This window comes from Thermobia domestica, chromosome 4 (assembly GCF_964235325.1).
Source record: "Thermobia domestica chromosome 4, izTheDome1.hap1.1, whole genome shotgun sequence".
In the NCBI taxonomy this organism is placed as follows: domain Eukaryota; kingdom Metazoa; phylum Arthropoda; class Insecta; order Zygentoma; family Lepismatidae; genus Thermobia; species Thermobia domestica.
In genome coordinates, this window is record NC_137457.1 from 218,610,349 (window position 1) to 218,625,841 (window position 15,493).

Consider the following 15,493-nt stretch of genomic DNA (forward strand, 5'->3'; position numbering starts at 1 on the left):
TGTTGTGGCGAAACAATTGAATATTAACTTATGACATTACAAGGGGCGCTGCCTGATAACTTTCTGGTTTATTTGCACGACATAACTCATTTTCGACAAAAAAAAGTCACATAGCGGTTCTTCGAGGCGCAGCGACGAAATAACCCTTTGTCCGATTAATTACCAACCTCCAACAATAAAGTAAGGTTGCATTTTTCTTTTAGTCTTCAGACTAGAGTCGTGTTAATGTAAAGAAAATCACAATAATATTTCCCAGAAAACAGTGGCGGGCCAAAGCGGTAAGTTCCAAATTGCGCTCCAAAAACCATGCCGGAAATATCAAGGAACAGCATTATTGATGGCCGGATTTTTTAACGTTATCCTCAAACTTCTCCATATATATATTAGGGTGGTCCTTAATTTTTGATTTCCTAATTTCTTTGGACTCACCCCCTAAAATGGTTCCATATGAGACTAAATTAAGGAAGGAGAAAAATTAACTTCATTGAATAATATTAAATGGTGCCCCAAGCGACCTAAAATTTTGAATCCGATTACAGTACATAATATATGGGAAAAATCTGGAATAAAATCTTGTAATTTAGAAACGGCTTAAGGGAACGCAAAAATACCCTGGATAATGGAACTAGAGGAAGAAACAAATCTAATCTTGTATAGTATTGTCACAGCAGCCATCTTGAAGTCCGCCATATTTGATTCAGATCAAAATTTTCAAATAGAAAGAGGGTCATGTGACATATCGTTTTGAGGTGGCGTTTCACCAGAAACACAAATCTGGCACTATTTTAAAGATAGCCTGAGTCGTCTAAGAATTATTACCTGTGAAAATATTTCTCTTTTTCACAAGTAATAACTCTTATACAACTAAATGTAAAGACATGAGTTTGGCTCGAAAAGAACAAGAGGGATATGTGCGGCTTCATTACAAAGAGGAACGCAAAAGAAAAATGCACTTCTGAAAATGATTTGTATGAATTTTACACCAAAATACACGGAGGTAAGCATTTCAAGAAATGAAGAAGAAAATCCAGTTGAGTATGTAAGATAAAATGTAAATATGTGCCTGTGTGCGCCCGGACCCTGCAAGAGATGTAAAAGGGGAAAAACTAATTTTAAAACTCCAAGACAGGATTCTCTTGATCGATACAAGTCCACTGATAGAACGAGAATACATATTCTGACAGCGACGGCAGAAACATTAGGCCATAATGTAAAGGAACTAGTAATAAATATGCATCAATGCTGAGAGAAAATCCGTAGCGAAGTTGCATAAGACCACAAAAACAATTTCGTAGTGCATCAAGTGCGTTAGTTGTGCAATGAGACGGAAAACTACTGCCGAATTTGACTGGTAGAGAGACTATCGACGAGTTATCAATATTTATTACAGGAGATGCTCATGAGAGGCTAATTGGTGTTCTCAGTTTGTCATCATGAAGAGGAGAACGAACATATTATTTCCACTACAGTTCATTAGCTTGAAGAATGGAACTTGGTAAAGTTCGTGCAGGCAGTTTGTTGTCACACTATTCCTTGCAATATGTGTCATGTGAACGGTGCTTTCATTCTGCTAGAGCAGATGGTCCAAAATGATCTTCTATACCTTCCTTGTAGACACTACATTTATGAATTGGTTTTAAAATGTGTATTTGACAAGTGTTGTGTTTCGTTTGCATTTGGACCGGACGTTCCCCTATTTAAGCATTTTCAGAACGATTGGTCTAAAATAGATTGTACTAACTTTATTCCAGAATTGATGATGATAATGACGTAAGGAACATTTCAGATTAAGAAATGAAGTATTGAATTTTGCTATCAAACTTGTAGAAGCAGGACACCGCAGAGAAGATTACAGTAAATTTTTAGAACTGACATTCTTGGATGGCATACCTCCTCGAAGAGTTTTCTTTCGTTTGCCTGGAGCAATTCACCATGCAAGATAGATGGGAAAAGCAATATACTGTTTAAAAATATTTCTCTTTTGCCAACATTTTCGTTTAACGAAGCAAATAGAAACGGGTCTTCGGAGAGCATGAATTTTTCTGATAGGACTATATGTCCAAGCTTGATTTAAATGTGATCAAGTATCCCATTCATCATTACAAGACCTGCAATTTTTGAAAGCTTTGTACAGTTATAGGCAAATAGATAATGAATTATCTGAAGTGGCTCTTTCTAAATTTTCTCGCCATCTCTGGTACTTGAAGGAGGAGTACTTAGCATTGGAGTTTTTTGATGATGAAGTTAACATAGTGGAAAAACAAAAATTGGTTGAAAGAATTAAAACTGTAAGGAGAAACCGTGAAGCAGCAAAGAGACTTGACGCAAGGATAATACCATAAAAATTCTCGCGAAAAGAGAAATCAGTGATTTTGATACAACAAACAAATTTTTCTCGTGAAATTTAAAATACCCAAAGGGTTTCTTGAGTGTGATCCGATTTCATGGTCAGATAACAATGACTATCTTTAAGGAAAGACAATAGTTAAATTCATCTCCGTAATAAACGATGCAGCAAAAAGGGGAGTGAAACTAACAGAAGATTACAACATCGTTTTTACGAAAAATGAGTATCAGAAACAGTTTCTTTTGCACATAGTGAATTCTCATAGATAACCTTTTCCTAGATGTGACAAAAGTGAACTGTGTAGTATATAAGATTGAAAACCTATTGAAAACTTACCCCAAAGCTACAGTACTACATAAATAAGGGATATTTTAATTTCTTCCATATTATATTTTTTCTTTTTCCTCATAATGGTCTATGAATCATCTTGATGGAAAAACTTATTGGTAGTTCATAGGGAAACAAAGATTTAACTTTCTCTAGCAGTCTGTTTCCAGTTTATGTAAAATACTTCCAAAATTCTTACAAATCTGTGGTCCATAACTACAATAAAATAACATTACATCAAAGCATTTCGTTTTTCACACGTAATAACTTTTACAAGATTATTGGTAGCTTAAAAATAATACGAGATTTGTGCTTCTGGGAAAACGCCACCTCAAAATGATATGTAACATGACCCTCTTCCTATTTGAAAATTTTGACCTGAATTCAATATGGCGGACTTCAAGATGGCCGCCATAATAATGCTATACAAAATTAGGTTGTTCATTTCCTCTAGTTTCATTATAGAAGATATCTTTCCATTCCCTTAAGCCGTTTGTAAATTACAAGAGTTTATTCCAGCTTTTCCCCATATACTATGTATTGTAAACGCATTCAAAATTTTGGGGCCGCGGTGGCTCAGTGGTAGAGCGTTCACCTCTGGTGCTAGGGGTCCCGGGTTCGATCCCAGCCCCCGCCAAGTGAACTTTGTGGTGGACAAAACCGTGTGCGTGGGTTTTCTCGGGGTTCTCCCTTTCCTCCCACTTTCTTCATTCCACCATTTCATTCATTACTCATCATCACCGTCTCCTTTAGTCTAACCGGCATAACCGTTGGACATAAAACTCAAAGATTTCATTTCATTTTTTTCAAAATATTAGGTCGTTTGGGGCACCATTTAAAATTATTCAATGGATCTAATTTTTCTCCTGGCTTAATTTTGTCCCATATGGAACCATTTTAGGGGGGTGAGTCCAACGAAATTCCTAAATTTATTTTTCCCCATATAAATAAGGACCACCCTAATATATATATATATATATATATATATATATATATATATATATATATATTAGTTTTAGCATATTATATGGTTACTTACCTTGATTAAGCAGGGCACTATTATAAGTTATAGATCCGTCTCTTACACTTACCTGAAAAGAAAATGAAATAAATAGAATTCAGAAAGGTAGAAAAAAGTATTAATACTATAATATCACGCAGACCTTATTAAGCAGTTTAGAAAAAAATTTTGTCACTAATAATAATGTCCCATCATGGACAGACCTCTTTATTGAATTAAAGATCTTCTATAAAGTGGAACTATCAGTTAACTTCGTTTTGGCAAAGAAAATTATCTTACTTACCCTCCAACAATTACAATACTCTTCTTTTTCACTTGACAATTTATATGATGCTATTGAGAATTCAACTCTGTCTTAACAGAATATTATTCAGTTTTATTTCCTTTCTTTAAGCATTTCCAATTCTTCGTCCCCGCTCCCGTACTTTGTGCAGATCATACATATTTTTCTAACACTTGTTTTGCTTTTTGTTCTACTCAGACAATCTTCGCCATTCTCTCTCATAATAATACTTCGAACTGTTTAAGACATACTTATCTATTTTGCGTTATTCACGTTACTGCCTAGTACATTACTGTAGCAGTACTATGGATGAATGGAAAAGATACATTTAACATATTGCAATAATAGGAGGTATGTTTTAAGGATACGGAACAGTATTATATAGGGTGGCCCAAAAGTAGGTATACAGACCAGCATCGATCAAGTATGACATTTTAATTTATTAATATAATGAATTTATTTGCTTTGGTTTGTTCCGAGCTTAAGGTATAAGTGAAAATAAATTAAGAACAAATAAGGAAGAAACTAAATCAATACCTGTATGTATAACTAAGTAAATGATATAAAATGTCATGACCGATCAGTACGAGACCGTATACCTACTTTTGGGCCACTCTATAGATAAATGAAAAAATATTATAAAGAAATAAATGGAAAAATAAATCCAAACAAGTACTGACTCAGGCTCCAAAAAATTATTTGTGTGTTCTAATCATAGATTGTTTATCACTTTTTGCCTAGATATGTAGTTTCCCATGGATTTCTTTACCTAGGCATAATAATAATAATAATAATAATAATAATAATAATAATAATAATAATAATAATAATAATAATAATAATAATAATAATTTTATTATTATTATTAAAAATAATAATAATACTTTCATCCATCCATAACTATTACATTATAATATAGTACGGAACATTTGAAGGTTCGTCTTCTTAGCTCTTTGTTTAGGAACCTAAACAATTTAGTATATACTTCTTTCCCTTAAGCGTTTCTTTTGGCTCGTTCAAACCTAATATCCAAAAATAATACGGTTAATCTAAATACCGACTAATGCTGTTACCTAAATACCGAAAAACAGGTTGCTGTACTACTCTTTTCGTAGAATTTCTACAGTCCAATGACCATCCAACGACTGAATCCAATTTTTGTTGTTTCATGCCACTTTTTCGCCTTTCTTCAAATTTTCCAACTGCGATTCACATTCAGCAACAAGAACCACACAGTATCTAAAAAAAAAAAAAAAAAAAAAACTAACGCTCTTAAATCTATTGCACGTTCACAGTCACATAAGATCCTACTTATATCGGTAAAGTATCTTGCCTCTCCATGAAGCAAAACATCAAATGACACTCCTACTCATAGGCACTTTAAGCTCTCTATCTCAATCTGTAATAACGAGCACTGGTGAAACAGTTAGTTCTCTTAATAATACTTAAATATAAGTCAATGATTTATTTATTACATTCGGGTCACCGCTACCGGAACAACACAAAAACATATATAGAGAGACTGATAGACTTCCATATAGACGACTTTGAAGTGCCTGACAATGCATTTTCCACTGAAGAGCGCTTCCTTGTAAGGGATATTTTATTTCACTCGTGTTTTATTTTTATTTATTTATTTATTGAACAATTTCCCAGATACAGCATAACTTTGCCATTTTACACAGGGACATGCTAACAAAAGAAAGAAAAAAAAACAAGACAACAATAACAACAACATAGAAAAAAAAGAGTGTAAAAGTAAAACTTCCGTCAGAGCTCGTTTAATTGCTCTTTCAAACACTGGGTAGCTCGAAAAAATGTCCACATCAGTTGTTACTTGATTATAACTGTTTGGTATTCTATAAAAAAGAGACCTCTGTATAACAGCCAACCTAGGACGGGCAAGATGGAATAGGTGGGTATTCCGAGTGATGCGGGAAGGGACACGTAAGGATAGTTCCTGAAGTAATATTTCCGATCTTAAGGTTCCATTAACTATTTTATGTAGATATTTCAGGTCAGAGATAATTCTGCGTACTTCAGGAGTCTGAATATTAAGATGTCGCAAGAGCTCCTTCTTAGATAATATTCGAAGTGCAGGAACACGAAAACGGACTATAGCAATGAAGAAATTGAGAACAGAATCAAGTCTGGAGAGATGTGTAGGTGCTGCCATGGCCCATATGGGAGAGCAGTATTCGATCTTGGGCGCTATTAAAGTCTTATAAAAAGTTGCTAATGAAGAAACAGTGCGTAGTTCGGTGAATCGATAAAGAAGTCCCAACATGCGCATTGAATTCTTTAATATTGAGGAGATGTGGTCAGAGAAGGTGAGTTTTGAATCAAAGATGACACCAAGATCGTTATGACTAGCAGAATGTGTGACAGGGGAATCATTGATATGGTATGTGGAGGGAACAGGAGACTTTTTCAAAGTAATAGTAATACTGTCACATTTCTTACTGTTGAGTTTCAAGTGCCACATTTCACACCAGCCTGTAAGGTAATTTATGTCTTCCTGTAGAGCAATTGTGTCATGGAGACACGATATGTCTCTGTATAACTTACAATCGTCAGCAAAAAGCAGAAGGCCACTAGGTTGAGCTGATAAGTGCGTGTAGAGATCATCCATATACAGGACAAACAGTAGAGGCCCAAGACACTCCCCTGAGGCACCCCTGAGATCACGGGTTGGGGGTTAGAAGTCGCCCCTGAAAGAACAACTCTCTGTTTACGGTCCTTCAAGTAGCTTGTGATTAGAGAGAGAAATTTGCCATGTACATTAAATCTATTGGAGAGTTTATGAAGAAGATGAATGTGACTGACAGAATCAAAGGCCTTCGAGAGATCAAAGTAGATAACATCTAATTGAGTATTGTTATTCATACATTTGACTGCACAGGAAAGAAGAGTACTTAAGTTTGAGAGACTTGAGCTTTTCGGTAGAAAGCCGTGCTGAGAACTATGGATGTAAGGTGAGGTGAATTTAAGTAGCCTGTCTTTAATTTAAGTAGCCTGTTGGAAGCTTTCCAAAGACTGTAAACTGTGCGCACACCTTACAAGAAGAAAAGGATGCTTCAAAGGTACAAAGATACATCGTCTATTGGGTTGTCATTGGGATTTTCCATTGCCCTTTATGCTAATCTAGTGGTCGGCGTTTGCGTCTGTGGCACACGAGGTCCCGGGTTGAACTCCCAGTGGGATAACCTTGAAGTTTGAAACTATTACGATGATTTGGAGTTCATCTTAAACTTTACTGATTCGGATTCCATCGTCTGCTCCGAAACATGAAGAGAGGAAGGCGACCTTTACAATATAATAATCAAGATACATTCAAAATTAGTGTTAACGAGACGAAGTGTCAATACAAGTACCTTTTTAAATTCGAGACGAGACCAGCAATATTACAATTCTTGTCCTCTTTCGAGAAATTTCTCGACTCTCGTAAGCAATATTAGTTCATCCAAGTCTCAGATAACAAACACTGTTGTAGTAATATTACATGGTTCATACGATAAAGTGATCATACAATCTTAATGAAGAGCATTATCAACGTTTACAGATACGCAAGTCTTTGCGCAATATATCTACTCCCACAAACAAAAACAGTTTAAATGCTACATTACACTCTTTATGGATCTCTAATGACCAGAAAGGATTCTGATTACTTCTATATAGATTAAATTAATCAAAAAATCAAGTCATAAATTTTGTATATGAATTTATAAATCAAGACTCAAAATATTTTATGACGAGACGCGAAAAGATTTCTGAGAATCGAGATAAAACGAAATTTCAAAATTTACAACAACTAGACGAGAAAACCTTATTTCTCGCCTCGTATCGTTTCGTGGGCAACATTACTCAAAATTGATATTTTACCCTCAATCGACTATAAATCCAAGGAATAAAAAATTAAAAAGAAAACACTCTCTCAATATGAACTAGTCTTAAATAAGTACATAGCTGTTCTTTAACTCTCGCTAGTTTTTTTTTCTTGTATTTAAGTTCCTAACGGAGATAAGATTCCCTTCCAAGTTGTCCCAGACAAATTGATTTCCTTGTATCTGGTCACAGAACGAGTCGTTTCGAACACACTTTTGTTTTGAATCGTCTGACAGGCAGCCTGTTGCGTGCCTTGTTCTCTATATAATATTTCTCCAGAGGCAAGCAACTGGAAGTATTGATTCGATGTATGAAGGTTTGTTGATAACTTCGACTTCCAAACTATCTTGACAAGCACATTTGCAACTGAAAAATTAACGATTTTGTGTATTATTTCCATTCGCTTGGTCCGCTTACATTAACAACCAGCAGCTTGATAGATTCGGTACACTGTTTTCTAGAAACATTAAGACCAGATTGGTAAGCATTATACACATATTAAATTTCTTTCTTCACCTCAGTATAAAATATAAATAAATTAAATAGAATCTTGAGCTTAAGATCTCATCCAAATTCATTGCAAAATAAAATATATGGATGACGAATGCTCATGAATTATATTAGAATGGAAAATGTTACGAAACTTAGAGTACTCAGTGAGCACATATTCTTGTTCACTGAAAACTGACAATACCGGTACTGAACTTGGTTTATTTCTGATTTATTTCGATGTGGAATTCCATTACATGGTTCATTAAGTACTGCGAATAAATGCTACATCGCGTGTATCTTCCGTTATGGAAAGCATCTCAAAGTTTACCAACATTATGTTACTTTGGCGGTACGGCGAGCAGAGACGACGCACAGTGTGACATTTTGTCAATCTAGGAGGACAAAATTATTATATCAAGAATCTGTCACATTAAAGTGACATAAGGTATGTTTCTGGGGTATAGTAGTAGAAATAACTGAACCCATGCTATTGAACCCTATATTTAGAAAAAAAAAAATAGTAGTAGTAACAAATCCACGGCAACAATATCAACTTTCGTAGACACACGTTAAATAAAAAGGGAGAAAGGTTGTTCACATAAAAAAAAACGACAGCGAGAGAAAAGTTGATTGTAAAAGCAGTAATGACCATTAGTTACTGAAACAAAGCATGGAAACATGATTTTTTTAGCCTCTACTTTCCCCTGCCTTGGCCAAGTTCCTTTGGTCTTATTCATGGCAGAAGCAACTGCCTCTTACCAATTTGTTCTCTCTCTGCTACTTTTTTCTTTTATTCGTTTCTTTCTTTCTTCTTTTCTTGTTTCCAAACCTCAACAGGATGAGACGAGGCTGTTTTTTTTGGCAAGTTTAAGCCATGCCATTTATTTTCTCATTTTATTAATTTATAATTTATTATTTTTATTACAAAAGAAAAAGGAAAAACACAAAGTTCCTCATGCAAAGTGGACTCGCATAATTAAGAATAAAAAAGAAACAGGCTGAGAATAAAACAAAGAAACAAATAAAGAAACAAAAAACAATTATTTAGTATGCTGATTACTTTTTGATTTCCTGTTTCTCACCATTTTTGTTCAATATTTATTGTTTCTCCCATGTGTTTTCATTTATCACATATCCCACTTTATATAGATATAACACAACACAAAATATAGTTTGGACAGTCAAACATTATGTTGACTTATAGATTCTTCACATATCACTAGAGACCGGATGTTTAGGCACTAAAAACCTAGAAAATAGGCAGGCAAATAGGCACTAAAAATTTAAAAAATAGGCAGTAAAATAGGCACTAAAATGTAGCTCGAAATAATGAAGATAAATACTCAATACCATTAAAAAGTAGATTCAAGTCATAAATAATGCTCAAAGAATATAGAAACATACTTCTTTGTCAATATCTTCTTTTATTGCATATATAAAAACGAAGCTTGCTATGCATTCCATATATACTGGGTGAACCTGGAAGATGTGCACATACTCCGGGAGGTGATTCGTGACATCAAAAGAATACAAAATCTTCTTGCATGTTGTGGAATTCCGCGTCGTACACGAGTGACAGGGGGGCCAACTTGAAATCGAAAATCGAATCCTGACAATTGGAGCGAGACATAAAAATGTGTACATACTTTGGGAGGTGATTCGTGACATTCAAGAGGACTTTTTGTCTTCGTTTCATGTCACGAATCACCTCCTAACGTATGTGCATATCTATCTGTTCCGTTCTAATTGTCAGGATTCGATTTTCGATTCCAAGTTGGTACCCCTGTCAATCGTACACGATGCGGAATTCCACATGCAACAGGACTTTTTGTCTTCTTTTCATGTCACGAATCACCTCCCAACGTATGTGCACATCTATCTGTTCCAGCCCAATTGTCAATATTCGATTTTCGATTCCAAGTTGGCATCATTATCACTCGCACACGACACGGAATTCGACAAACTACAAGAGAACTTTTTGTCTTCTTTTGATATCATTCATCACCTCGGAAGTATGTGCAAATCTTTGAAGTTCACCCTTTGTATACATTGTAACGTACCACGTGCTTGTGTTTAAAAACACCTAATATACGTATATATGTATGTATTATTTATGTTATATAAATTATATATTTTTCCAATGAATGCTTATTTTGAAGAAAATGCATAGAATAGGCAACATTAGGCACTAAAGCAATTATTTAGGCAGTATAGGTCGAAATAGGCAAAATAAAATTGGCTTAAATCGAAACTATAACCCCCTATATAAACTTTAAAACGTTATTTTTGATCATATCTTTAATATTAAAGAATAGGCATTTTGCCTAACATCCGGTCTCTACATATCACCCTCTTAACCGCTACTGCTGACTTAGTTGGCCGATGAGTCATCTGATGAAGATCGATGTTCGTTGGAAGTGTGGAAAGAAGGCTCATCGAATAAATCAAGTACCTCTCCGTCGATACGACTGTGTTTTGTTTTTGGAGGAAATCGGTAACTTCCAAAGAGATAATGAGTAGTCTGTGGAGCAGATCGTTATTTGTATTAATTCTTGATGATTCCTCGTTAAGAATTCCCTGTATTACCTGTGGTGCTTATTTCTGGCCTCGTGTTCTTCCTCCGAAAGCTCGCCAATAGGAAGAATACAAGACGAGACTTCTTCATCCTAGTTCCTCTCTGGGGAGAGGCACTTGAAAGTCCACTCACAATGGAAGCAGAGTCTGTGAACGGGGGGAAGATTTAATGTATGTGATGCATAAATTTGATAATTAATTAATTTATTAAAATGGTAATGTGGGAGGAAACATCACACACAAGCTAATAATTACTATGATTATGCGCACCCTTCCACTCACAAAGTTTAAACAAATGAAATTAGGTCAGTCGGTAGAGTCTGAATTATTAACAACAAAATTTTGAAACGATAATTTAGAATATCTGTAACATGAAACTCTTGATTACAGGGATACGCAGTTTTAACGTCCACCCTGAGTGTGAAAATTACCCACATTGTCATGAAACATGCTCATCAGATGCACGGTTTGAGCTTAATCCCGGCATCTGGCCTGAAAAGAAAACATAAGGACAGCAAATTTTTAACACATACCTGACGGCAAAGCTGGGTGAAGAAAAGGGAATCCAAAATTTCCGCTCCAATCCTTTTAATGAGCTGAATGAACATTCCAATCGTGAAAATACATTGTTTTACAACACACTCGCGCGCTGACACGAAGATGAGAAAGAAAGAAAAAAAAATAATTTTGACTTTTGTATATCACTTATAGTGAAGCGGAGCTCTCGCTTTTAATACCGTTTGTGCACATTATTGAACCACTTTTACCGTTGTCTTCATTCTTGAAGTGTCTATCTATATGAGTTCCGATTCTACTGCACCTCAACGCTGATTCCTTCGGCTCCCTATAGTTGACGGCCAATGCAGGATTGGGTTACCATATCACCTCTTCTTCTGGATCTCCGGATCTCAGCTGTTCTCCTTCCGCAGGTGTCTGTCAGCAATAGCAGCTGTGTCTCGCTACTCCAGTGGCGGCCGTGAAGGCTGTACTTCTGAGCATGGTGCTCTTAATAATACTTGCACTGAAAGTTTTGCTCATTCGCAGCCACCAGAAATCACACGAAAATTATAACTATTTACACGAAGCATGTACGCGTGTACTATGTGGTCGAGTCAAGCTGCGAGCTTACTATATAGAAACATTGGTCACGGGCCTAAAATTGACTGACGCACTAAGTTCGTCAGGACCAATGAATCAGTTTTTGTATAATATTCACTACGAATAAAATAAAAAAAATGCTCTCCTGAGCTTAGTACATGATCCCCATGTCTAGATTCTTCAATTCACTTCAACGGTTAAGAACAACTGTCACTTCAAACCGAACTTGTCGCAAACGATGTCAACACCACCAAAACCATCAAACAACTGCCTTGAGTGTCATCCACTCTTTCGTTTTATCCAAACGGAAGTTTATTGTTTGTTTAAACTCCGCGTTGGGTCAAACCACTTTCAGCCACTCTAACAAAATAGGTAGGGTCGGTACCACCCTCACAGGAAGCCTACCTGTGACCATATTTTTTTAAAAAATCAACAAGTTTGTTTATTTTTCTTCGCTTTGTAGCTCACACCAGTCAAAGTGTTTTGTATCACTATAATCGTTAGTTAGCTTATATAATAAGCTTTAATTTGATGTATCTAACTCACACGCACTATATCATGTTAATTCGTAATGTTTAATTAAACACAAAAAAAATACTGAACTTGTCACTGGCCATGCTCGTTGACCTGTCGTGACGTGTGCTGCCATCTCGTTACGAACTACTTAAACTCTTGTCCAAGTGACGTTTAGAATGGCGTCAACCTGCAATGTTTACTTTTAACGTTTTTTAACTTTAGAATGGTTTATCAGCGTAAATGAAATAATATAAGCAAACTACACATATTACTTAATATGAGGACAGTCTCTGAAGGGCTGTCATAAACTGGCACCTGAAAACAAGGGTTGTTTCTTGGTTTGAGAGTTCCCTTCTTTAGCATCCAGCATTGGTATATTGGTGGAGGTTTAAAAAAAACTAAGGTTTGTGTTTGCCCATAGGTCACCTCTCAAAACCATCAACCAGGCTTATGATTGTTATTAGTACAAGCCATTACTATCATAACAAACATAATAACGATTTAAAATATATCTAAATAATACGGATTCATCCAGAAAGTTTATTTACACAATACTAAAACATACTCTTGTAGCAGAACATGCTGGGGAAGGCAGACGAAAATTATCACACACCAGAGACATCTAACGGGTGTTTCTAAATTATTACAACTAGGACCAAAGTGGACTCTTCCAAAATTTCAATTTTTTCCAACTTCTCCGCTCAGGCAGAAGTTCGTTGGTAAAACGACGCATCTTGTATCTGGGACGTGAAAAGAAGGCGTGGCTAGTAAAGTTCACACTCTATTGTGTCGTCATTTTGCCACGGACACGCTAAAATTTCGTTTGCTTCGAACTCATTGTGAACATCGACTTGCCGTCTACACAGTAGCAGTGTATGTTCCTCACAAATAACACACTAGGAAGTGGGACTATCTCTGCTTATAGACAAAGTTTGAAGCTCATGGTTACTATATCAAAATGGGGTGGCTACAGTGGATAACTGTACATACCCAAGCTTCAGTCAGAACAAAGCCCCATCAGAGAAGCAAGCTTTCTTGAAGATTTTTTTTTTTGAGGGCTTCTCTACCTCTACGAAAAGCAAACACTAGCGTATTTCAAACTCAAATGTTATATCTTCTCCATTATTATATGTAAATCATATTGAAATATCGCTGTCCCAGTATCATGTCCAGTCCTGATGTCAATCTACACATAATCAAATACGCTAAACAAACACTATATATACATAAAATACTAATATGTCGTCTGCTCCCTCTGCTACATATGCAAATCATATAAAATGAATATGAAAATTGTCCTAATTAAAAGATTAAATATTCCCATAATATAGCAAAAATTTAATATGCAAATTATATATAAAAACATTGTTAATGTGCTGTTTACAAGTCCCTCTTTCCTTTTTGTCTAAGTTAAATGACCGACAGCTCCTCATGGCTCGTTACTTCAATGAGAATTTTTACTCTACGTTTCTTTGACTTTCGGCTGCAGTCACTGAAGAATTTGTGCTGCCTTCCAACATGACCTTGGGATGTACTAGGCTGCAATGTCATGAGGTCAGGGAATTGAAGATTTCCTTCAAGCCAGGAAGAATTATTTTGCAGAAAGCGAGCGGAGATTGATGCTCTTTTCCGCTTCACTTCAAGTTTGTGACTAAAAGTCCTAAGTGGCGCCTTAATAGATGATAAATCATAATCAGATAATGGGGTATAGCCAACTGATCGCTCAACATACGTCAGTAAGGCATCAAATCTCGTTGAACTTGAATTCTGTACCCATATCTCAAATAAAGTGTGATAGGGAATTTGTAGCGCCATTGTAATTAAAAAACAAAATCCTTTAAGTGCGCAAACTTGCGCAACAACTCTTTTCACTTTTGAAAAGTCTGAATTCTCAGCAACAACTTACATACAATTTAACACTGGAATAATGCGGAATAATATACTGGAATAATGCGGAATAATATACTAAAACTCAAAGCTCTTTTTTACATTTCAATATAATTGTATGTTTAACACTTACACTTTTCCGTACCTTTTTACAGAACGAACAAAATGTTTTGAAACGAAACACTACAATTCAGAACAGATGTAATATGACCACCAATACATGCCCCCTTTCCTTTTGCTGTTATACGACTCGTGTGATCCACACTGGGCAAGCGAAGTCGCATCACATATTTTCGAACGCGCACTGCGAAACCACTGAGCAGGTGTTCCGACAAGTTTGGGCTTATCTATCGGCTAGATTAAATAACAGAATTGGAAACAAATGTTGTTTTGATAAACTGTAGTTGTTATATTATTGGAATAACTAGCAGTTATATGTATATTACTGGACTTGGAAAAGTGGATTTTGTCCTCTTAAATCATCAAAATGTCACACTGTGCGACTCTAGAAGAGGCAAGGTGGCTGGCACCCCCTTCCTGTAGCCTCGCCCAACCCCCAATTGCCCCTTCAGATGTAGTTTTTGTATATTCCTCCCCTAAAATGCCTCTTCCTCTCCGCGTGCCTTCAAAGATAATAAGAGCTAATTAAAGTAGCGTCGCCATTGCTGCGAATGGTGGCACTACTTGTTTCAATAAACAGAAATGGCATATTTGCAAAATATGCGGCCGGTGCTCGCGTATTTTAAAACAAACAGCATGTTTCTATCTGTTACCAGTCCTGAGAAAAAAGAAAAAAAGAAAAGAAAAGAATTGAAGTGTTATAACTTGAATACAAATTGTATGGGATGTTAAAACAATACCAGGAGCGTACATTGATTCGGACAGCAATCTTCTAGTGGCGGAGGTGCAAACCTGGTTAATCAAGAAAAATGGGAGAAAACTGAATTTAAACAATTAAAACGTATGAGCAGTACTGTGAAGGAAGAGATATAAGGGAATTCTGTGCAACAGATTATGGGGTAGGCAGCGTGGAAGAAAACTGGGGAAAAGTTAAGCAGATTCT

At 35.9% G+C, this 15,493-nt stretch overlaps 1 protein-coding gene across 3 annotated transcripts in view; it reads right to left on the bottom strand.

The window, feature by feature from the left end:
- The window catches only part of Syn2 (Syntrophin-like 2), a 1,212,019-nt gene that overhangs the window by 978,402 nt on the left and 218,124 nt on the right, over positions 1-15,493 (bottom strand). The window contains exon 3 of one of the 3 annotated variants that reach the window (XM_081755486.1): positions 5,052-5,217. The exons of the other annotated variants lie outside the window; for them this stretch is intronic. The gene's annotated coding sequence lies outside the window, so the exon portion shown is untranslated. The remainder of the gene's footprint in view (positions 1-5,051; positions 5,218-15,493) is intronic. 3 annotated transcript variants of the gene reach the window in all.